General features: G+C 37.6%; 1 protein-coding gene and 1 pseudogene across 3 annotated transcripts in view; both read left to right on the top strand.

Moving 5' to 3' along the window:
- The window catches only part of JADE3 (jade family PHD finger 3), a 260,292-nt gene that overhangs the window by 162,994 nt on the left and 73,542 nt on the right, over positions 1–23,756 (top strand). The window lies entirely within an intron of this gene.
- On the top strand, positions 1,028–4,181 carry LOC143670688 (large ribosomal subunit protein eL38 pseudogene; annotated as a pseudogene).

The following is a 23,756-nucleotide window of genomic DNA, read 5'->3' as shown; positions in this document are numbered from 1 at the left end:
TGCTTTTTCCTCTGAAGAACCAACAAAATAAATCCCCTTTTATTAAAAGCCAGTCCATCTCTGGTGTGTTGCAGTCCGGCAGCTAGCAAACTAGAACATTTGTTGAGGATGGTATTGAATCCATAAATTGCTTTAGATAGTATTGACATCTTAATGATATTTAGTCTTCTAATCCATGAACACAGAATGTCCTTCCATTTATTTAGGTCTTTTTAATTTCTTTTAGCAATGTTTTGTAGATTTCTGTGTACAAGTCCTTTATATCCTTGGTTTGATTTATTTCTAGATATTTTATTCTTTTAGTTGCTATTATGAACATAATTTTTTCTTCTTGTTCTCAGTGTTCATTGCTTGTGTACAGAAACACTACTGATTTTGGAGTGTTGCTCTTTTATGCCCCACTGTGCTGAATTCATTTATTAGCTTTAGGAGCTTATTGTGGATTTTTCATGATTTTCTCTTCATAGAAAGTTTTACTTCTTCCTTTCCAATTTGGATGCCTTTTATTTATTTTTCTTGCCTAATTGCTCTAGCAAGACCATCCAGTACAATGTTGAATGACAGTGGTGACAGTGAACATCTTTGTCTTCTTCCTGATCTTAGAGGGAATACGTTCAGCTTTTACCGTTAAATAGGATATTAGCTGGGAGCTGTTCATATATGCCCTTTATCATGTTGAGGATGTTTCCTTCTGTTCCAAGTGTTCTGAGTTTTTTAATAATGAATGGATTCTGAATTTTGTAAAATGCCTTTTCTGTGTCAATTGAGATTATCATGTGCTTTTTTCTTTTTTTGTAAAAAAAAAACTCATATATGGCATACCCCTTACTCCTCCCTCTCATTGACCACTAGTATTTCAGTCTATTCAATTTATTTTAACCTTTGTTCCCCCATTATTTGTTTATTTCTTATCCATAATTTTTGCTCATCTGTCCATACTGTAGATAAAAGGAGCATCAGACGCAAGGTTTTCACAGTCATACACAGTCACATTGCAAAAGCTATATCATTTTACAGTCATCTTCAAGAAACATGACTATTGGAACACAGCTCTACAGTTTCAGGTATTTCCCTCTAGCCGCTCTAATATACCATAAACTAAAAGGGATATCTATTTAATGCATAGGAATAACCTCCAGGATAACCTCTTGACTCTGTTTGAAATCTCTTAGCCACTGACACTTTATTTTGTCTCATTTCTCTCTTCCTGCTTTTGGTCGAGAAGGTTTTCTCAATCTCTTGTTGCTGAGTCCCAGCTTATATCCCAGGATTTCTATCCCACATTGCCAGGGAGGTTTACACCCCTGGGAATCATGTCCCATGTAGATGGGGGAGGGCAGAGAATCATATTTTTAATTTTTGTTCCATGTGTTCATTGTTAGTACAAGGTGTTTAAATTATCTATTGCATATTTGCTGACTTTTAGTACTTTGTTCTGTAAGGAAATGGAAATGTTTTGTTTCATCTAAGTTGTCAAATTAATATGGTAGAATTATTTGTAGTATTCCCTCTGTTTTTCGTTTTAAAATTCAGTTATCTTGGCCAGATTTCCAGAAAGATGGAGTAGATACACTTTTTCGTACTTCTTCCACAAAGTATAGCTGAAAATTCTGGACATTTCATATAAATGAGACATAAAACTTCAAAAGGTAAAGAGAATAAGGAGAGGGGCAGGGAAATCCCCAAGAAAAGCCCAATCTCTATAGCCAAATAACCAGAAAAGAAGAGCCTAGCAAGGCAGAGAACTTTTAGATAAGAACCCTTCTGCCCCAGCCAAACACCACAGAAAAGCACTTTGGGCCTCTCCCACCCTCTCCAGCAAAGATGGAGTGGGTAGCCTAGACTTCCACCCTTACTAAACTATAATGAGAAGCTTCAGCATGCCCCCTGCCCTACCAAGGTGATGTAGAGAAAGCCAAATGAGGAACCAAGACTTTCACCCTACTTGGCATAATAAAACTCACCCTGTGATTTCAGTAGAGACCACAGGGTCTCTAGATTTCCATTCTTAGCCAGTAGTAAGGAGACAGCCCTCCCCAGAAAATCTCAATGTGATAAAAAATAATCAACAGGTACCAACAACAAGATGACAGATATTAAAATTACCTGACAAAGATTTTAACGTAGCCATCATAAAAATGCTCCAGTGAGCAATTATAAACATACTTGAAACAAATGAAAAAATAATAAGCCTCAAAAAAGAAATACAAGATACAAAGAAGAAACACATGGGAACTTTAGAATTGTAAAATACAGTAACCGAAACAAAAAATTGAATAGATGGGCTCAACAGCAGAGTGGAAAAATAAGTGAACTTGAGCATACAGCAATGAAAATACCCAGTCTGAAAAGCAGAAGGAAGACAGACTGAAGAAAAATTAACAAAGCCTCAGGTTCATGCCAGACTATAACAAAAGATCTAACTTTGTGCCATCAGAGTCTCAGAAGCAGGAGAGGAGGGAAGTATGAAAAATTATTTGAAGAAACAATGACAAAAAACTTCCCAAATTTGGCAAAAGACAAATGTCCAGATTTAAGAAGCTTGGTAAATGGAGCAAACCAAAAGAAATCTACACCAAGATACATTGTAATTAAACTACCGAAAACTAAAGACAGAGAAATAAATATTGAAAGCAGCATGAAGGAGAAGTCACCATCTCTATAAGGGAAAAACCATTCAACTGACAACAGATTTCTCCTCAGAAACCTTGGAGGCCAGAAGGAAGTGGCATGACGTAGTTCAAGTGTTTAAAAAAAAAAAAAAAATTGCCAAACCAGAAATCTGAGTCCAGCAAATAATTCTTCAAGGATGAAAAAGAAATAAATCAAGGCATACTCAGAATTGTTGCCAGCAGACCTACCCTAAAATAGTTGATAAAGGAACATCTTAAGATTAAAGAGGAAATTTTGGAATATCGGGGATGAAGAAAGAGCAGTTAGAGTAAAGACATGGGCAAATACAATACGTTCTCCTTCTCTTTTTGAGTTCTATTTGGTGGTTGAAATAAAACCACTCTGTTGGATGTGGTTTACATTGTATGTAGAAGAAATATTTAAAACAACTATGTAATGAATGGGAAAGAGTAAAGGGAGGTAAGATTTCTACCTTTCACTTAAACTGGTAAAATGTTGACTCCTGTAGACTTAAAAATCATGTATATCTAATGTATTACCTAGAGCAGTTCCTTAAAAAGACATACAAAGAGATGCACTAAAAAACAGCATAGAGAGGGAGTTAATGTTTAGTTGATGTGGAGTAATGGAAATGTCTTGGCAATGGACAAAGTGGGTAGAGGCACAACTTTGTGTGTGTAATTAACACCACTGAACTGTATATTTGAAAAGGAGAAAAAGGGAAATTTTAGATTGAATATAAGTTACCACCAACACACAATGTAAATAGTGAGCTAAAGTTAATAGTATAATTATAATCATATTGTTTCATGAATTGTAACAAAGATACTATACTAATGCAAAATGTTAATGATAGGAAAAGTGGGGGATGTTGTATATAGGAACTTTGTACTTCCTGCATGATGTTTCTATAAACCTACAACTATTCTAATTTAAAAAAAAACATGAATGAAATAAGAGGGAAAAAACACAATGCATGTTTTTCTGTCCTCCTTGTGTCTTAGCATTTTCTGTGCCAATCCATATCCTTCTCCCAGTATACCTCATCACCATGCATCACAAAATTAAGTAAATCAGGACTTTTCTGCTCATACCCAAGCCAAACAATGTCAAATCTGTCATGATCATGAAAAGTAAGGATAATGTGAAATTTGAAGTTCACTTCAGTAGATACCTTGATATTCACAGTCAAAGAAAAGGCAGAGAAACTGAAGTAATCCCTGCCCCCAGGTTTGGCACTGAAGGAGCTGAAATGAACCAGAAATGGTGATGTGAAATGTATTAAAATTTTTTTAATTCCAAATTTTATTTCCAAAAAACCACTACAAAATGGAAATATAAAAAATGCTCAGCTAACCACCAGGAAGGCAGGAAGGAGAAAATAGAAAACAGAATATACAATGGCAGATTTAATCTCTGACCTAGAAGTAATCACATTAAATGTAAGCAATGTAGGTAAACCAATTAAAAGAGATCGGGAATGGATTAAAAAGCATGATCCTACTATATGCTGGCTATAAGAAAACTTACTTCAAATATAAGGATATAAGTAGGCTAAGCCTACTTAAGAGTATGCCTAAGAGTCACCACCAAGGAACCTCTTTTGTTGCTCAGATGTGGCCTCTCTAAGTCAACTTGGCAGGTGAACTCACTGCCCTTCTGCCTAATGTGGGACATGACTCCCAGGGGTGCATATCTCCCTGGCAACATGGGACAGAGCTCTCAGGATGAGCTGGGACCAGGCATCAAGGGATTGAGAAACCTTCTTGACCAAAAGGAGGAAGAGAGAAATGAGACAAAATAAAGATTCAGTGGCTGAGAGATTTCAGAGTCAAGAGGTTATCCTGGAAGTTATTCTGATGCCTTATACATATATATATCCCTTTTTAGTTTATGATGTATTTAGTTTATGGTGTATAGGGGAAAGTACCTGAAACTGTTGAGCTGTATTCCAGTAGCCTTGATTCTTGAAGACGATTATATAAAGGTATGTTTTACAATGTGACTGTGTGATTGTGAAAACCTTGTGTCTGATGCTCCTTTTATCCAGGGCATGGACAGATGAGTTTAAAAAAAATGGATAAAAAATAAATAAATAATAGAGGGATAAGGAGTAAAATGAATTAGGTAGATGGAAATACTAGTGGTCAGTGAGAAGAAGGGGTAAGGGGTATGAGATATATGAGTTTTTTTTTTCTTTTTATTTCTTTTTCTGGAGTGATGCATATGTTCTAAAAATGATCACAGTAATGAATACACAGCTATGTAATGATATTGTGAGCCATTGATTGTACACCATGTATGGACTGTATCTGTGTGAAGATTTGTCAATAAAAATAATTTTTAAAATTATCAGGAATGAAAGAGGGGATATCACTATAGACTCTGCTGACGTCAAAAGTATAAGGTAATACTGTTTATAAGTCTACACACATGAAAAGCGCCAGTTCTTCAAAAAACACCAACTATCACAACTCTCCCAATGTGAAATAGATACTTTGAATAGTCCCATGCTATTAATGAAATTGAATTTGTAATTTAAAACTCCCTCCAAAACCCCTCCGGGCCCAGATGGTTTCACTGGAGAATTCTACCAAAATCTTTAAAGAAGCAAAAAGTGATCATGCTAGAAGGGATATATGAATAAAATATAAATGGAGTTATAGAAGAAAATACCTAATGATGTGAATGTTGACACAACTGTCACTTGAGAGGCTCTAGATAAGCAGCCAGAGGAACGTAGTAACAAATGAAGAAAGCAATTGTGATGAAAAGGATGAAAGATGTCCAGAGGAAAGTAGTACTGGCAAAACACTTCACCTTAAAGGAACTCTTGGATATATTGCAAGACATTGAAAGCATAAAGAACAAAATGTTTGAAACTGCTACAGACTTAGAAAGTAGTAAGATAATTTGTCAAGGCATAGAAAAGGTGCTTACTTTATATCCTAAATTTTGTGATTCAAACTATGCTTGATAAGGCTTTTTTTTTTTGCAAAGAAATAAAAGTTTGATTCTCAGTGTTTACAATGTTTCATATTATAGTGTGCAGAATACATACTGGTTTTACTGTTTGACTGTACATTTATAGCCGACAATAAGAGTTTTTAATGTTTTACTATAAAAACTATTTCCGCATCTGTACCATTTTATACCCCCCCAAACAATATATGAAGGTTCCATTTTCTACACTCCTCAGCAGCATTTATAATTGTCTATCTTTTTTATTACAGCCATCCTAGTAGGTGTGAAGTGGTATCTCATGGTGATTTTGATTTGTATTTCCATAATGACTAATAATCAGCATTGTTTCTTCACATACTTATTAGCCTTTTGTGTATCTTCTTTAGGGACTATCTATTCAGATCCCTTGCCCATTTTTTAATTGGTTTATTTGTCTTTTATTGTTGAGTTGTAAACATTCTTTACTTATTATGAGTACAAGTCTCTTATCAAATATATATGATTTGCAAATATTTTCTCATTCTATGGATTATCTTTTCACTTTCTTGATGGCATCTAAAGCACAAAAGTTTTGACTTTTGATTAAAAAGGGTTTTTTCCTTTGGTTCCTTGTCCTTTTGGTGTTATAAAAGAAAACATTCCTAATCCAAGGTTATGATGTTTTACACCTGTATTTTCTTCTAAGAATTTAATACTTTTACTTTTATATTTAGGTAAAATACAAAAGTAAAAGTAATTGATCCCTTTTGAATTCATTTTTGTATATGATGCGATATGTAGGGGTCCAAATTCATTCTTTTGCATGTGAATATTCAGTGCTCCCAGTACCAATTTTTGAGCAGCTTGATTTTTGAAAGTCATGGGTACTACACCTCAACCCCATCCCACCTTGTTTCCTAATAGACGGTTGCTATGGAAGAAAGCATAGTTATTGAGCCGACAAGTATACTGACCCTCCAGAAAATGCAGTACAATTTTTAAAATCTCCTCTTTAACAAATCTAACAAACAACTTTAAAATTCTAAACTGTTGATGTCACATCTTATCGTTCCTATCACTATTGCGATTTTTTTAAGTTTTTCAAACTTTGAGCTGAATGCTGATTTCTCTGCTTTGTTTCACTCAGTCAGATATGTTACTTGTTTTCTACACTACATGAAAAGACACTATATGCTTCTTGCCTAGTTTTAAAAATTTTTTGTTATTTCTTTTTTAATAAGTCTACATGATTTTTTTCATAGATTGTAAAAATCCTGGAAATTAAAGCAGTACATGGTTACAGTGTGATTAGTTCCATTATTGAGAGAATGTTTAACGTTTATGAAATTAAAAAATAACAGCTTCAGAGTGATTCAACATAGGAAAAACTACTAATGTAATATACCACACTAATCTAACGAAGGAAAAAAGCACATGATCTTCTAAATCGATACAGAAAAGGCATTTGACAAAATTCAGCACCTCTGGTTGATTAAAACACTTGGAAAACTAGAAATAGAAATATCTTCAATATATTAAAAGGTATATATGAAAAACCCACAGCTAGCATTGTACTCAATAGTGAGATTGAAAGCTTTCCCCCTAAGATCAGAAACATGACAAGGTTGCCCACTGTCACAACTGTTCTTCAATGTTGTACTGGAAGTTCTAACCAAAGTAATTAGGCAAGAAAAATAAATAGAGGGTATCTAAATTTTTTAAAAGAAGAAGTAAACCTTTCCCTATTTACACATGACATGATCTTATATATAGAAAACCCTGAAAAATCCACAGCATAGCTACTAAAGATAGTAAACTAGTTCATCAAATTTGTGGGGTATAAAATCAACATGCAAAATTCAGTAGTTTTTCTATATACTAATAATGAACAAGCTGAAGAGGAAATCAAGAAAATATTCCATTTACAATAGCAACTATAAAGAAATCAGATACCTAAGTAAATCTAACCGAGAATGTAAAGGACTTGTCCACAGAAAACTATAAAACATTGCTAAAAGAAATTAAAGATGACCTAAATAAATGGGAGAACATTCCATGTTCATGAATTGGAAGACTGAATATTGTAAAGATGTCAATTTTACCCAAAGCCATTACAGAGTCTACAAAATCCCAATCAAAATTCTAACATCCTTCTTTACCGAAATGGAAACTCCATAATCAAATTTATATGGAAGGGTAAGGTAAAAATGAAGAATGGAAAAAAAAAAGTTGGAGGGCTCATGCATCCTGATATTAAAATTTATGACAAAGCCACAGTAATCAAAGATACACCTAAGGCTCTATCTGAGATTCTACAAAGGTTCCACACACTAGGGTAACTTTCCAGAAACCTACAACCTCCAGATAAGTTCCTAGGCCAGATAAGTCCCGAAACCCAGAGGGGCCAGCCTCTCCAGAACATCAACTAGTTCCATCCCTCTATCACATGTTATCAACAGCACTTTCCAACATGAAAAATTTAGAATGGGCATGGTCCAAATACCCCTAAAGATTAGCAGAAAGATCAAAGGAGAAGGTGGAATTATAATAGAGAATATAGGATTTATAAATGAGTATGTCTCCTGAATCATATTAATATTTCTTTTAGTCTCCCATTTTTTGAAGTAGCCAGAAGTAAAAACCTAAAATTGTGGATCTGTAACACATACCAAATTCTGAAGTCTGTTCTATAACTAATTGTTGTGATTGCTTTGAAATTTATTGCTTTTTTGTATATATATTATTTGTAACAATAAACTATTTTTAAAAGACGACCAACAGAATGGGAGAAAATATTTGCAAACTGCATATCTAGTTAAGGGCTAACTACCCAGAATATTTAAAGAAATCCTACAAGTCAGCAACAAAAAGCCAAAAACCCAATTTTAAAAATGGGCAAAAACTTGAATAAACATTTTTTCCAAAGAAGATATACAAATGGCCAATAAGGACATGAAAAGATGCTCAACATCATTAGCTATTAGGGAAGTGCAAATCAAAACTACAATGAGATACCATTTTACACCCATTATAATGACTCCTATTTGAAAAACAGAAAATAACCAGTGTTGGAGAGGATGCAAAGAAATAGGAATGCTCATTCACTGCTGATGGCAATATAAAATTGTGCAGCTGCTGTGGAAGACAGTTTTGCAGTACCTCAGAAAGCTTAGGAATACCATATGACCTGGCAATACCAGAATAAAAGCAAAGGCTCAAACAGATATTTGCATACAGAATAGCAGTATTATTCACAATTGCCAAAAGGTAGAAGCAACCCAAGTGTCCATCACCCAATGAATGGATAAATAAAATATGTATGTGTGTGTTTGTATATATATACTTGCAATGAAATATTATTCAGCTGTAAAAGAGAATGAAGTTCTGATGCCTGTAACAACATAGATGAACTTTGAAGACATCATGTTGAGTGAAATTAGCCAGACACAAAAGGACAAATATTGAATGATCTCACTGATATGAATTAATTAGAATAAGCAAATTCATTATCAGAAACTAAAATTCTGATCACCAGAGAACTAGGATGGAGGTAGGGAATTGGAGTTAATACTTAATTGGTATAGGGTTTCTGTTTAGGATGATGATAAAGGTTTTTTTTTGTTTTACTTTTTATGTTTTTATTAATTTTTTAATTTTTTAAAAAAATATAACAAACGCAAACATTCTTAACTTATGATCATTCTGTTCTACATATATAATCAGTAATTCGATGATAAAGTTTTGATGTATGTATGGTAGTGATGGTAGCATAACATTGTTATTGTAATTAGCACCACTGAGTTATATATTTGAAGGTCTTTTAAAAGGGGAAATTTTTGTTGCCTGTATATGTTACTAAAATAAATTTTTTTAAAATTGTAAGACTGTATAATGTAAATAGTGATTCCTAATGTGAGCTCCTAATGTAAATAAATGATGAACTATAGTTAATAGTATAATTATAATATTGCTTAATCAATTATAGCAAAGGTCCCACACTAATGCAAAGTGTTAATAATGAGGGAAACTGTAAGAGTGGGGTATGAGAACCCTGTATATTTTGCATGATTTTTCTGTAAACCTGTAAATTCTCTAGTAAAAAAAAAAAAAAGCTTTATTCTCAAAAGCCAGAAGTAGAAGTGTTTTCTTCTAACATAATTGACAAATTTAAATTGAAATGTTCTATAACGAACTCTTGGAGTAATTATTTTTAGATGTAAAACTAACATCTTCAATGAGCATGTTTTATTTTCTTATAAATAAAAAATGTTAATTCCATTGTAAAAATTTTCCCTGCCTTCCAGATTTAAAAATTATAAAACAGTGTGCATTAAAAGCATAATGACATTCCTTAATTCTGTGCTAGAATTTTGAAATAAAGCATGGTATAGCAGTTCACCATGGCATATGAAAATATTAGAATGTAAAAACAAAAATCTATTAATACATTATTTGTAATCAGTTTTACCATGTTAATTTTAGTACAATTAAAACCTAGTTATTCATTTTATATTCTACTAATGGAAATCCTATGCTATGGAGAAAATATTCAAAATGTTAAATCTGTTTGAGAAGTCTAAAAGTGAATCTAACATAATAGTTATTTTAGTTAAAACATACTTGAAAATATTGGGAAATAATTCTTTACGCTTATGTATTTAATCACCAGAGACCATTTGCTATATTAAAAAAAAATCCCTAACAGTCTCAGCTCATAACACAAAGAAGGTTTTCTCTCTTGCACATATCTCCATCCAGTGTTGGGTTGGGGTATAGGTCATCTCTGCTTCATGCAGTCATTCAGGATCTCAGGCTTTTTTTTTTTTACATTTTTTAACCTTTTAATTGTAAAATAAAACACAAGTACAGAAAACCACATAAAACAAAAGTTTAGCCTAGTTAATATGAGCCTCCTTGTAATCACTACCCTGGACAGAAAAAAGAACTTTCCAGTAGTCTCACAAGAACCCCCATATGCTCTGTCAAGTAACCACTATCCTGGCTTTTAACAGTAATCACTTCTTTGCATTTTTTTCTTTTTTAACTTTTTTCATTACATAGTTGTATATTCATCATCATGATCATTTCTTAGAACATTTGCATCAATTCAGAAAAAGAAATTTAAAAAACAAAAAAATTCATACATACCATACCCCTTACCTCTCCCTTTCATTGATCATGAGCATTTCAATCTACTCAATTTATTTTAACATTTGTTCCCCCTTTTATTTATTTATTTTTTATCTGTATGTTTTACTCATCTGTCCATACCATAGATAAAAGGAGCATCAGACACAAGGTTTTCATAATCACAGTCACATTGCAAAAGCTGTATCATTATATAATCATCTTCAAGAAACATGGCTACTGGAACACAGCTCTACAATTTCAGGTACTTCCCTTTAGCCACTCTAATACACCATGAACTAAAAAAGGAATATCTATGTAATGCATAAGAATAACCTCCAGGATAACCTCTCAACTCTGTTTGAAGTCTCTCAGCTGCTGCAGCTTTATTTTGTCTCATTTATCTCTTACCCCTTTTGGTCGAGAAGGTTTTCTCAGTCCCTTGATGCCGAGTCCCAGCTCATCCCAGGATTTCTATCCCACATTGCCAGGGAGTTTTAAATCCCTAGGAGTCATGTCCCACATGGGGGGGGGGAGGGCAGTGAGTTTACTTGTGTCGGCTGAGACAGAGAGGCCACATCTGAGCAATGAAAGAGGTTCTATGGGGGTGACTTAGGCCTAATTTTAAGTAAGCTTAGGCTGTCCTTTGCAGGAATAAGTTTCATAGGGGTGAACCCCAAGATTGAGGAATTAGACTATTGATATGGTTGTCTGCACTGCTTGGGAGAATATCAAGAATTCTCCAAATAGAGAAGTTGAATTTTTTCCCCATTCCCCCAAGGGGACTTTTCAGATACTTCTTTTTTCACTGTTCAGATCACTCTGGGATTTCTTGGGGTATCAAACTGCCCTGGACAAACCAACAAAATCTCATGCCCGATTCAGGGTTCCATGTACATATGGTGTTCAATTTAACTGTCTATATAAGTTAAATTAAGAAATGCACTAGTCAGAATATGAATTTAACACCAAATGAATATTTCTTGCTTCAGTCTCACACAGTTGAAATTTTAAAATATGAATGACCATCTATATTCAATACCCTGCAATATTGACATTCCTTTGTTCTTCCTCATGCAAAAACATTTTTAATGTGTACATTTAGTCACTATCATTGTACACTCTAGGCATTCTTAAATTATATCATCTCAGTCTTTATTGTCTATCTTTCCTTCTGGTTTCATATGTGCCCCCAGCCTTCCTCCCACTATCATTCTCACATTGAGCTTCATTCAGTGTACTTATATTATTGTGCCCCAATCAGGTAGTATTGTGCTATCCCTTTTTGAATTTTACATTCAGTCCTGTTGAACAATCTGTATCCCTTCAGCACCAATTTCCCAATCTCTACCCTCTTTCTATCTCCTAATAACCTGTGTTCTTAACTGAAATTCTCCAAGTTCACTCATTAATGTTCATATTAGTGAGACCATACAGTATTTGTCCTTTCGTTTCTGGCTGATTTCACTCACCGTAACATCCTCAAGATCCATCCATGTTGTTGCATGCTTCATGGCTTTGTGTTGTCTTACAGCTGTTTAATATTCCATCTTATGTATATAACCTTATTTAGCCATTCATCTGTTGATGGACATTTGGGCTCTTTTCATCTCTTGGCAATTGTAAATAATGCTGCTATAAATATTGGTGTGCAAATGTTCATTTGTGTCCTTGCCCTCATGTCCTCTGAATGGATACCTAGCAATGGTATTACCAGATTATATGGCATTTCTATACATAGCTTCCTGAGGAACCGCCAAACTGCCTTCCATAGCAGTTGTACCATTTTATATTCCTACCAGCAGTGGATAAGTGTTCGTTTTCTCCACCTCCTCTCCAGCACTTGTCGTTTTCTGTTTTTTTGATAATAACCATTTTGGTGGGTGTGGGATGATATCTCATTGTGCTTTTGATCTGCATTTCCCTAATAGCCAGGGAAGTTGAGCATCTTTTCATGTGCCTTTTGGCCATTTGTATTTCCTCTTCTGAGAAGTGTCTGTTCAAGTCTTTTGCCCATTTTATAATTGGGTTGTCTGTCTTTTTGTTGCTGAGTTGAAGAATCTCTTTAAATATTGTGGATACTAGACCCTTATCTGATATGTGGTTTCCAAATATTGTCTCCCATTGTGTAGACTGCCTTTTTACTTTCTTGACAAAGTTCTTTGATGCACAAAAGTGTTTAATTTTGAGGAGCTCCCATTTCTTTCTTTCTTTCTTCAGTGCTCTTGCTTTAGGTTTAAGGTCCATAAAACCGCCTCCAGTTGTAAGATTCATAAGATATCTCCCTACATTTTCCTCTAACTGTTTTATGGTCTTAGACCTAATGTTTAGATCTTTGATCCATTTTGAGTTAACTTTTGTATAAGGTGTGAGATAGGGGTCTTCTTTCATTCTTTTACATATGGATATCCAGTTCTCTAGGCACATTTATTGAAGAGACTGTTCTGTCCCAGGTGAGTTGGCTTGACTGCCTTATCAAAGATCAGTTGTCCATAGATGAGAGGATCTATATCTGAACACTCAATATTTGATTCCATTGGTCAGTATGTCTATCTTCATGCCAGTACCATGCTGTTTTGACCACTGTAGCTTCATAATACATCTTAAAGTCAAGTAGCATGAGACCTCCGACTTCATTTTTCTTTCTCAGATACTTTTAGCTATTCAGGGCATCCTGCCCTTCCAGATAAATTTGGTTTTTGGTTTTTCTATTTCTGAAAAGTAAGTTTTTGGGATTTTAATTGGTATTGCATTGAATCTGTAAATCAAATTAGGTAGAATTGTCATCTTAACTATATTTAGTCTTCCAATCCATGAACACAGTATGCCTTTCCATTTATTTAGGTCTTCTGTGATTTCTTTTAACAGTTTCTTATAGTTTTCTCTGTATAGGTCTTTTGTCTCTTTAGTTAAATTTATTCCTAAATATTTTAATCTTTTGAATTTTTTTTCATGATTTCCCCCTCAGATTATTCATTACTCATGTATAGAAACACTACAGATTTTTGAGTGTTGATCATATAGCCTGCCAATTTGCTGTACTCATTTATTAGCTCTAGTAGTTTTGCTGTGGCTTTTTCGGGGTTTTCAACATATAGTATATCATCTGCAAACAGTGAGAGTTTTACTTCTTCCTTTCCAATTTTGATGCCTTGTATTTCTTTTTCTTGTCTAAATCCTCTGGCTAGAACTTCCAGCACAATGTTGAATAGAAATGTTGATAGTGGGCATCCTTGTCTTGTTCCTGATCTTAGGGGGAAAGTTTTCAGCTTTTCCCCATTGAGGATGATGTTAACTGTGGGTTTTCTTGTATTCCCTTTATCATGTTGAGGAAGTTCCCTTCTATTCCTATCGTGTGAAGTGTTTTCATAAGGAAAGGATGCTGAATTTTGTCAAATGCCTTTTCTATGTCAGCCAAGGTGACCATGTGGTTTTTCTGCTTTGATTTGTTGACATGGTGTGTTTCATTAATTGATTTTCTTATGTTGAACCATCCCTGCATACCTGGGATGAATCCCACTTGGTCATGGTGTATAATTCTTTTAATGTGCTGTTGGGTTCGAGTTGCAAGAATTTTGCTGAGAATTTTTGCATCCATATTATTTAGAGAGACTGGTCTGTAATTTTATTTTCTTGTAGTATCCTTGTCTGGCTTTAGTATGATGGTGATGTTGGCTTCATTGAATGAGTTAGTTAGCCTTTCCTCCTCATCAGTTTTTTTGAAGAGTTTGAGCAGGATTGGTACTAATTCTTTCTTGAATCCTTTGTAGAATTTACATGTGAAGCCATCTGGTCCCAGTCTTTTCTTTTTGGGGGAGCTTCTTGATGACTGACAATCACAGTGTTTTGCTACCGTGACCAGCATCCACTTCCAAAACTTTACAGTCAACCGAAATATAAATTCTATACAATTAAAGTGTTAACTCCCCATTCCCTACCCCCAACCCAGACCTTGGTAGCCTGTATTCTAGATTCTAACTGAATTTTCTTTTTCTAATTATTTCATATCAGTGAGCTTATACAATATTTGTTCTTAGGTACCTGACTTATTTAACTCAGTGTAATATCTTCAAGATTCATGTTGTATATTCCCTTTATCGTGTTGAGGAAGTTCCCGTCTATTCCTATGTATCATGTTGTCTCATGTATCAGAACTTTGTTCCTTTTTATGTTGTCTCGTGTATCAGAACTTTGTTCCTTTTTATGGATGAACAGTATTCCATCATTTGTATGTAGCACATTTTGTTTATCTATTCATCGGTTGATGGACACTTGTGTTTCTTCCATCTTTTCACAATTGTGAATAATCTCATTAGAAATATTGGTATGTAAACATCTGTTTGAATCCCTGTTTCTATTCTGGGTATATACCTACTAGTGGAATTATAGGGTCTTATGGTAATTATATATATAGCTTCCTGAGGAACTGTGGCACTGTCTTCCACAACAGATGCACCATTTTACATTCCCACCAACAAAGAAAGAGTGCTCCTGTTTTGCCATATACTCTCCAACATTTGTATTTTTTTTTAAATAGTAGCTGTTCTAATGGATATGAAAAGGTATCTCATTTTGGTTTTGATTTGTGTTTCCCTAATAGCTAGTGATGTTGAGTATATTTTCATATGCTTTTAAGTCATTTTTATATCTTCTTGGAGAAATGTCTGTTCAAGTCTTTTGCCCATTTTTTAATTGGTTTGTATTTTTATTGTTGAGTTCTAGAGTTTCTTTATATATTCTGTATATGTCATGGTTAGGGACAGGTGTCAACTTGGCCAAGTTATGGTACCTGTTCATCTGATTGGGCAAGCGCTGGCCTGTCTGTTGCAATGAGGACATTTCATAGGATTAGGTCATGATCACGTCAGCTACATCCACAGCTGATTCCATTTGTAATCAGCCAAAGGGGAGTGTCTTCTGTAATTAGTGATGCTAAATCCAATCATGGGAAGCCTTTTAAGGAGGACTCAGAGGAGACAGGTTGCATTTCTGCTTTGGCTGGTGAGCCTCTCCTGTGGAGTTCATCCAGGCCATCCATTGGAGTCATCGGCTTCGCAGCCTGCCCTGTGGATCTGGACTCTGCGTTCCTGCGGTCACGTGAGACACTTTCATAAATTTTATATTTGCAAGTGTTCCCTGTTGATTCTGTTTCTCTAGAGAACCCTAACTAATATATTTTGGTACCAGGAGTGGTTCTTAAGGAGCAGAATCTTAAAAATGGGTTTTTATGAATGGTTTTCTACTCTGACTGGGCTCAGAGACACTAAGGACTCTGATTCCCGTAATCAGAATGACACTCCCAATCCATGGACTGAGTTGGCAAAGGAGATAGTCAAAATATCATCATTCGATTCTCCTAATGCTTCGCTTGTACGAAGCCAGACTCTGGGGGATAATGTTTTTGACACCTTTACAGAGTTTTGTAGAAATAAGAGTTATAGAGATGTTGGTTAGTTGTTGTTAGATACACTGTCTACATTAAAGGGTGAAAGGGATGGGCTTAAGGCTTCAAACAAGAAGCTTAAGTGCCGTCTGAAAGATGTAGAGGTTTCTATGAGTATCCTGAAGGAAAATTTTATTTCCTGTAGCCGTAGACTTGAGATCTCTGAAAATCAGACTCAGAATCTTATTGTTAGAGTAGCAACTTTACAACGTAAACTGAAATCTTCTTGCATGGTGTCTGCCATTAAAGTGAGGGCATTGATTGGAAAGGAGTGGGACCCTGAAAAATGGGATGGTGACATATGGATTGATAATGATGTTGGGGGTGAGGTTGAAACCCTAGACCATGCTGAGCCTTCTTTAGATAACCCTGTAATAGTCTGCCCTGAGGACATAGCCACCCCACCTCCAGCCTGCCTTGAGGAATTGGCTACCCAACCTCCTCCTGAAGGGATTAGCCCTAGAGTTATTAATCCTGTTTCACCAGATGAAACTGCAAATGAAAGCCCTGAAGCAAATGGCTTGGAAGATATTTCTAATTCTTTTCATGACCCACCCCCACCACCCCTCATTTCTTCTAGACCTATAACTAGACTAAAGTCCCAACAGGCCCCTAAAGGTGAGGTACAAAGTATCACACATGAGGAGGTATGTTATACTCCAAAAGAGCTGTGTGAGTTTTCCAATTTATATAGACAGAAATCAGGGAAATATGTGTGGCAATGGATTTTAAGAGTGTGGGATAATGGTGGGAGGAATATAAGGCTGGATCAGGCTGAATTTATTGATATGGGCCCACTAAGCAGAGATTCTGCATTCAATGTTATAGCTCGAGCAGTTAGAAAAGGTGTTAACAGCTTGTTTGGGTGGTTGGTTGAAACATGGATCAAAAGGTGGCCAACATTACCTGAGGTTGAAATGCCAGAACTGCCCTGGTATAATGTAGATGAGGGAATCCAGAGGCTTAGAGAGATTGGGATGTTAGAGTGGATTTATCATGCAAAGCCTGCTCTTACACCCCAGGAATGTCCAGAGGATGCACCTTTTACCAGAACAGTGAGAAATAAATTTGTGAGACTAGCACCATCATCCCTCAAGAGCTCTGTGGTTGCACTTCTCTGTAGGTCAGATATTACTGTAGGAACTGCTGTCACTGAGCTGGAATCCTTAAACACAATGGGGATGACAGGATCCCGAGTTGGCAGAAGCCAGGTGGCGGCACTTAATCACCAAAGACAGGGTAGACGTGGGTATTATAATAGACAACAAACTCAAAGGAGGCATCAAAATTATATGACACGCAGAGATTTGTGGCATTGGCTAGTAAATCATGGGGTGCCTAGAAATACAATAGAAGGGCAGTCTACTAAATTCTTGTTGGAGCTGTATAAACAAAAGAGTTCTAGGTCAAGGGAACAGAAGTCTAACCTGAATTACAAAAACACAGAGTCACGGCCCCTTAATCAATTTCCAGACTTGAAACAGTTTACAGACCCTGAGCCCCTTGAATGAAGGGGAGGCCAGGTCCCTATGGGGGAGAAACCTGTTACACTGCCACAAATTTATACTGTTAACCTTCCTCTAAGTCTTCCCCAAGGAGACCGACGGCCTTTTACCAGGGTAACTGTGCATTGGGGAAAAGGAAATGATCAGATATTTCGGGGATTATTAGACACTGGTTCAGAAGTGACATTAATTCCAGGGGACCCAAAACGTCACTCTGGACCACCAGTCAGAGTGGGGGCTTATGGAGGCCAGGTGATCAATGGAGTTTTAGCTCAGGTCCGTCTCACAGTGGGTCCAGTGGGCCCCCGGACCCATCCTGTAGTTATTTCCCCAGTTCCGGAATGTATAATTGGCATAGACATACTGAGCAACTGGCAGAATCCCCACGTTGGTTCTCTAACTCGTGCAGTGAGGGCTATTATGGTGGGAAAGGCCAAGTGGAAGCCACTAGAACTGCCCCTACCAAGCAAAATAGTAAATCAAAAGCAATACCGTATTCCTGGAGGGATTGCAGAGATTACTGCCACTCTTAAGGACTTGAAAGATGCAGGGGTGGTGATTCCCACCACATCCCCGTTCAACTCTCCTATTTGGCCTGTGCAGAAAGCAGATGGGTCTTGGAGAATGACAGTGAATTATCGTAAACTCAACCAGGTGGTAACTCCAATTGCAGCTGCTGTTTCAGATGTAGTGTCATTGCTTGAGCAAATCAATACATCCCCTGGTACCTGGTATGCAGCTATTGATCTGGCAAATGCTTTTTTCTCATTAGCTATTAGTAAGGACCACCAAAAACAGTTTGCTTTCAGCTGGCAAGGTCAGCAATATACTTTCACTGTCCTACCTCAGGGGTATATCAACTCTCCAGCCCTATGTCATAATCTTGTTCGCAGAGACCTTGATCGTTTCTCCTTCCCACAAGACATCACACTGGTCCATTATATTGATGATATCATGTTGATTGGACCTAGTGAGCAAGAAGTAGCAACTACTCTAGATTTACTGGTAAGGCATTTGCGTGTCAGAGGATGGGAGATAAATCCAACAAAAATACAGGGGCCTTCCACCTCAGTAAAATTTTTAGGTGTCCAGTGGTGTGGGGCATGTCGAGATATCCCTTCTAAGGTGAAGGATAAATTGCTGCATCTGGCCCCTCCCACATCCAAAAAAGAGGCACAACGCCTGGTTGGTCTTTTTGGATTTTGGCGACAACATATTCCTCATTTGGGTGTGCTATTCCGGCCCATTTATCGAGTGACCAGAAAAGCTGCTAATTTTGAGTGGGGACCTGAACAAGAGGAGGCTCTGCGACAGGTCCAGGCTGCTGTGCAAGCTGCTCTGCCACTTGGGCCATATGATCCAGCAGATCCAATGGTGCTGGAAGTGTCAGTGGCAAATAGAGATGCTGTCTGGAGCCTTTGGCAGGCCCCTATAGGAGAATCACAACACAGACCCTTAGGATTTTGGAGCAAAGCCTTACCATCTGCTGCAGATAACTACTCTCCTTTTGAGAAACAGCTTTTGGCCTGCTACTGGGCCTTAGTAGAGACTGAACGCTTAACCATGGGCCACCAAGTTACCATGAGACCTGAGTTGCCTATCATGAGTTGGATGTTGTCTGACCCACCAAACCATAAAGTTGGGCGTGCACAGCAGCACTCTATTGTAAAGTGGAAATGGTATATACGAGATAGAGCCAGAGCAGGTCCTGAAGGCACAAGTAAGTTACATGAAGAAGTGGCACAAATGCCCATGGTTTCCACTCCTGCTGCCACATTACCTTCTCTTTCCCAGACCAGACCTATGGCCTCTTGGGGAGTTCCTTACAGTGAATTGACTGAGGAAGAGAAAACTCGGGCCTGGTTTACAGACGGTTCAGTACGATATGCAGGTACCACCCGAAAGTGGACAGCTGCAGCATTACAACCCCTTTCTGGGGTGTCCTTGAAGGACAGTGGTGAGGGAAAATCCTCCCAGTGGGCAGAACTTCGAGCAGTGCACATAGTTGTTCATTTTGCTTGGAAGGAAAACTGGCCAGAGGTGCGTTTGTATACTGACTCATGGGCTGTTGCTAATGGTTTGGCTGGATGGTCAGGGACTTGGAAAGACCATAATTGGAAAATTGGTGACAAAGAGGTCTGGGGAAGAAGTATGTGGATAGACCTTTCTGAGTGGGCTAAAAACATGAAGATATTTGTGTCCCATGTGAATGCACACCAGAGGGTGACTTCAGCAGAGGAAGATTTTAATAATCAAGTGGATAAGATGACCCGTTCTATGGATACCAGTCAGCCTCTTTCCCCCGCAACTCCTGTTATTGCCCAATGGGCTCATGAACAAAGTGGTCATGGTGGTAGGGATGGAGGTTATGCATGGGCTCAGCAACACGGACTTCCACTCACCAAGGCTGACCTGGCTACAGCCACTGCTGAGTGCCCAATCTGCCAGCAGCAGAGACCCACACTCAGCCCCCAATATGGCACCATTCCCCGAGGTGACCAGCCAGCTACATGGTGGCAGGTTGATTACATTGGACCACTCCCTTCATGGAAGGGGCAGCGATTTGTTCTAACTGGAATAGACACATACTCTGGATATGGGTTTGCTTTCCCTGCACGCAATGCTTCTGCCAAAACTACTATCCATGGGCTTACAGAATGCCTTATCCATCGTCATGGTATTCCACATAGCATTGCTTCGGATCAAGGAACACACTTCACAGCAAATGAAGTGCAGGAATGGGCACATGCTCATGGAATTCTCTGGTCTTACCATGTTCCCCATCATCCAGAAGCAACTGGATTGATAGAACGGTGGAATGGCCTTTTGAAAACTCAATTATGGTGCCAACTAGGTGGCAAAAACTTGAAAGGCTGGGGTAATATTCTCCAGGAAGCTGTGTATGCTCTGAATCAGCGTCCGCTGTATGGTGCTGTTTCTCCCATAGCCAGGATCCATGGGTCCAGGAACCAAGGGGTGGAAATGGGTGTGGTGCCACTCACTATTACTCCTAGTGATCCACTAGGAAAATTTTTGCTTCCTGTCCCTGCTACCCTGAGTTCTGCTGGTCTACAGGTTTTAGTTCCAAAACGGGGTGTGCTTTCTCCAGGAGAAACAACAGTGATATCACTGAACTGGAAGTTAAGATTGCCACCTAGCCACTTTGGGCTACTTATGCCTCTGGATCAACACACCAAGAAGGGGATTACATTATTGTCTGGGGTAATTGACCCTGACTATCAGAAAGAAGTAGGACTGCAACTACATAATGGAGGTAAAGAAGAGTTTTCTTGGAATATAGGAGATCCCCTGGGGCGTCTATTAGTACTACCATGCCCTGTGATTAAAATCAATGGAAAACTGCAACAACACAATCCAGGCAGGACCACTAATGGCTCTGAGACTTCAGGAATGAAGGTTTGGGTCACCCCACCAGGCAAAGAACCACGGCCAGCTGAAGTGCTTGCTGAGGGGAAAGGGAACATGGAATGGGTAGTGGAAGAAGGTAGTGATAAATATGAACTTCGACCACGTGATCAGTTAACAGAAACGAGGACTGTAATGCTGTTTTGTTTGTGTTATACTATTTAAGTTGTAAGATATCAAGTTTAAGAATGAATGTTGCCCAAGGATTTGCATGCTATTCTGGAGAGATTTAATGTGTTTCCAATTATATGCAGGACAGTTGAGTATTGTCAGGTAAAAGAAAAAATGTGTGCTTATTTGTTTTCATTTGGAAATTAAGTATGGTCTAAGGTGATATATATATATATATATATATATATATATATATATATATATATGTGCCAAGTTGACAAGGGGTGGACTGTCATGGTTAGGGACAGGTGTCAACTTGGCCAAGTTATGGTACCTGTTCATCTGATTGGGCAAGCGCTGGCCTGTCTGTTGCTATGAGAACATTTCATAGGATTAGGTCATGATCACGTCAGCTACATCCACAGCTGATTCCATTTGTAATCAGCCAAAGGGGAGTGTCTTCTGTAATTAGTGATGCTAAATCCAATCATGGGAAGCCTTTTAAGGAGGACTCAGAGGAGACAGGTTGCGTTCCTGTTTTGGCTGGTGAGCCTCTCCTGTGGAGTTCATCCAGGCCATCCATTGGAGTCATCGGCTTTGCAGCCTGCCCTGTGGATCTGGACTCTGCATTCCTGCGGTCACGTGAGACACTTTCATAAATTTTATATTTGCAAGTGTTCCCTGTTGATTCTGTTTCTCTAGAGAACCCTAACTAATACAGTATATTAAAGCTTTATGGGATATGTGGTTTCCAAATATTTCCTCCCATTGAGAAAGTTGTCTTTTCAGTTTCCAGAAAAAGTGTTTTGATGCATAAAAGTTTGAAATTTTGATGAGGTCCCATTTATCTGCTTCTTTTCTTGTTGCTTGTGCTTTTGGTGTACAGTCTAAGAAACCATTACTGAACACAATGTCCTGAAGATTCTTCCTTATATTTTCTTTAGGACTTTTGTAGTCCTGGTTCTTATATTTAGGTTTTGATCCATTTGAGTTAACTTTTATATATGGTGTGAAATAGGGGTCTTTTTTCATTTTTATGTGTATGGATATCCAGTTCTCAAAGCAGCATGAGTTGAGGACACTATTCTTTCCCAATTGAGTGCACTTGACAGCCCTCTTAGTTTGGTAATCAGTTATAATGCAATATACCAGAAATGGAATGGCTTTTATAAAGGGAATTTAATAAGCTATAAGTTTATAGTTCTAAGCATATGAAAATGCAGGGTGAAATACCTTAATTCAAGAAAGGCTGATGAGACTTGAACACCTGTGTCAGCTGGAAAGCCATGTGGCTGGCATCTGCTGGTCCCTTGCTCCTGGGCTCCATTGCTTTCAGCCTCTGTTCCTGTGGGGGTTCCTTACTTTGCTTCTCGAGGGATATCTTTCTTTACTTGGCTTCCCTTGACTCTCTCCAGGTTTTGGCTTGCTTAATATCTCATGTGATGTCTGTTGGGCTCCAATCATCTCTAAACATCCATCTCTCTGTTCTTCAAGTATGGCATCTGTGTTAGCTCTGCTCTGAGGTTTCTTCAAAATATTTCCAGTAAACTAATCAAGACCCATCCTGAATGGGCGGAGTTGCATCTCCATCTAATAAAAAAGTCAGACCTACAATTGGGTGTGTCACATCTCTGTGGAGACAAGTCAATCAAAAGTTTCCACTCTACAATATTGCATCAGGATTAAAAGGGCTGCCCCTACATGATTGGATCAGGATTTAAACATGCTTTTCTGGTGTATATAATAGTTTCAAATGGCACACTTATCCAAAATAAATTGGATGTAGATGTGAGAGTCAGTTTGCTTCTGAACTCTCAATTCAATTCCTTTGGTCTATCTATCTATCCTTTTACCAGTACCATATTGTTTTGACAAGTGTATCTTTGAAATAATGGCACACTTATTATCCAAAATAAATTGGCTATAGATGGGAGAGTCTGCTTCTGAACTCTCAATTCAGTTCCTTTGGTCTATCTATCTGTCCTTGTACCAATACCATACTGTTTTGACAAGTGTAACTTTGAAATATGCTTTAGAATCAGGAAGTATGAGTCCTCCAACTTCATTCTTCTTTTTCAAAATGTGTTTGGCTACACTGGGCCCTTTACCCTTTGTGTTGGTTTGAAAGGAAGTATGCCCCCTAAGAAAAGCCATGTTTTAATATGGATCCCATTTCTTAAAGGTAGAATAGTCTCTATTCAATGCTGTGTATTTGGGACTGTGATGGGATCATCTCCCTGGTTGATGAGATTTAGTTAAGAACGGTTGTTAAACTGGATTAGGGGATGACATGTCTCCACCCATCTGAGTGGGTCTTGATTAGTTCTGAAGTCCTATAAAAGAAGAAACATTTTGGAGATTCAGAGAGACTCAGAGAGAGCAGAGAATGCTGCAGCACCGCGAAGCAGAGAGTCCACCAGCCAGCGACCTTTGGAGATGAAGAAGGAAAACACCTCCGGGGGAGCTTCATGAAACAGGAAGCCAGGAGACAAAGCTAGCAGATGATACCGTATTCGCCATGTGCCTGTCCAGCCGAGAGAGGAGCCCTGACTGCATTCACCATGTGC

Source organism: Tamandua tetradactyla, chromosome X (assembly GCF_023851605.1).
Source record: "Tamandua tetradactyla isolate mTamTet1 chromosome X, mTamTet1.pri, whole genome shotgun sequence".
NCBI classification, from domain to species: Eukaryota; Metazoa; Chordata; class Mammalia; order Pilosa; family Myrmecophagidae; genus Tamandua; species Tamandua tetradactyla.
Note: the sequence above shows the minus strand (reverse complement) of the source record. Positions and strands in the feature narration are given on the sequence as shown.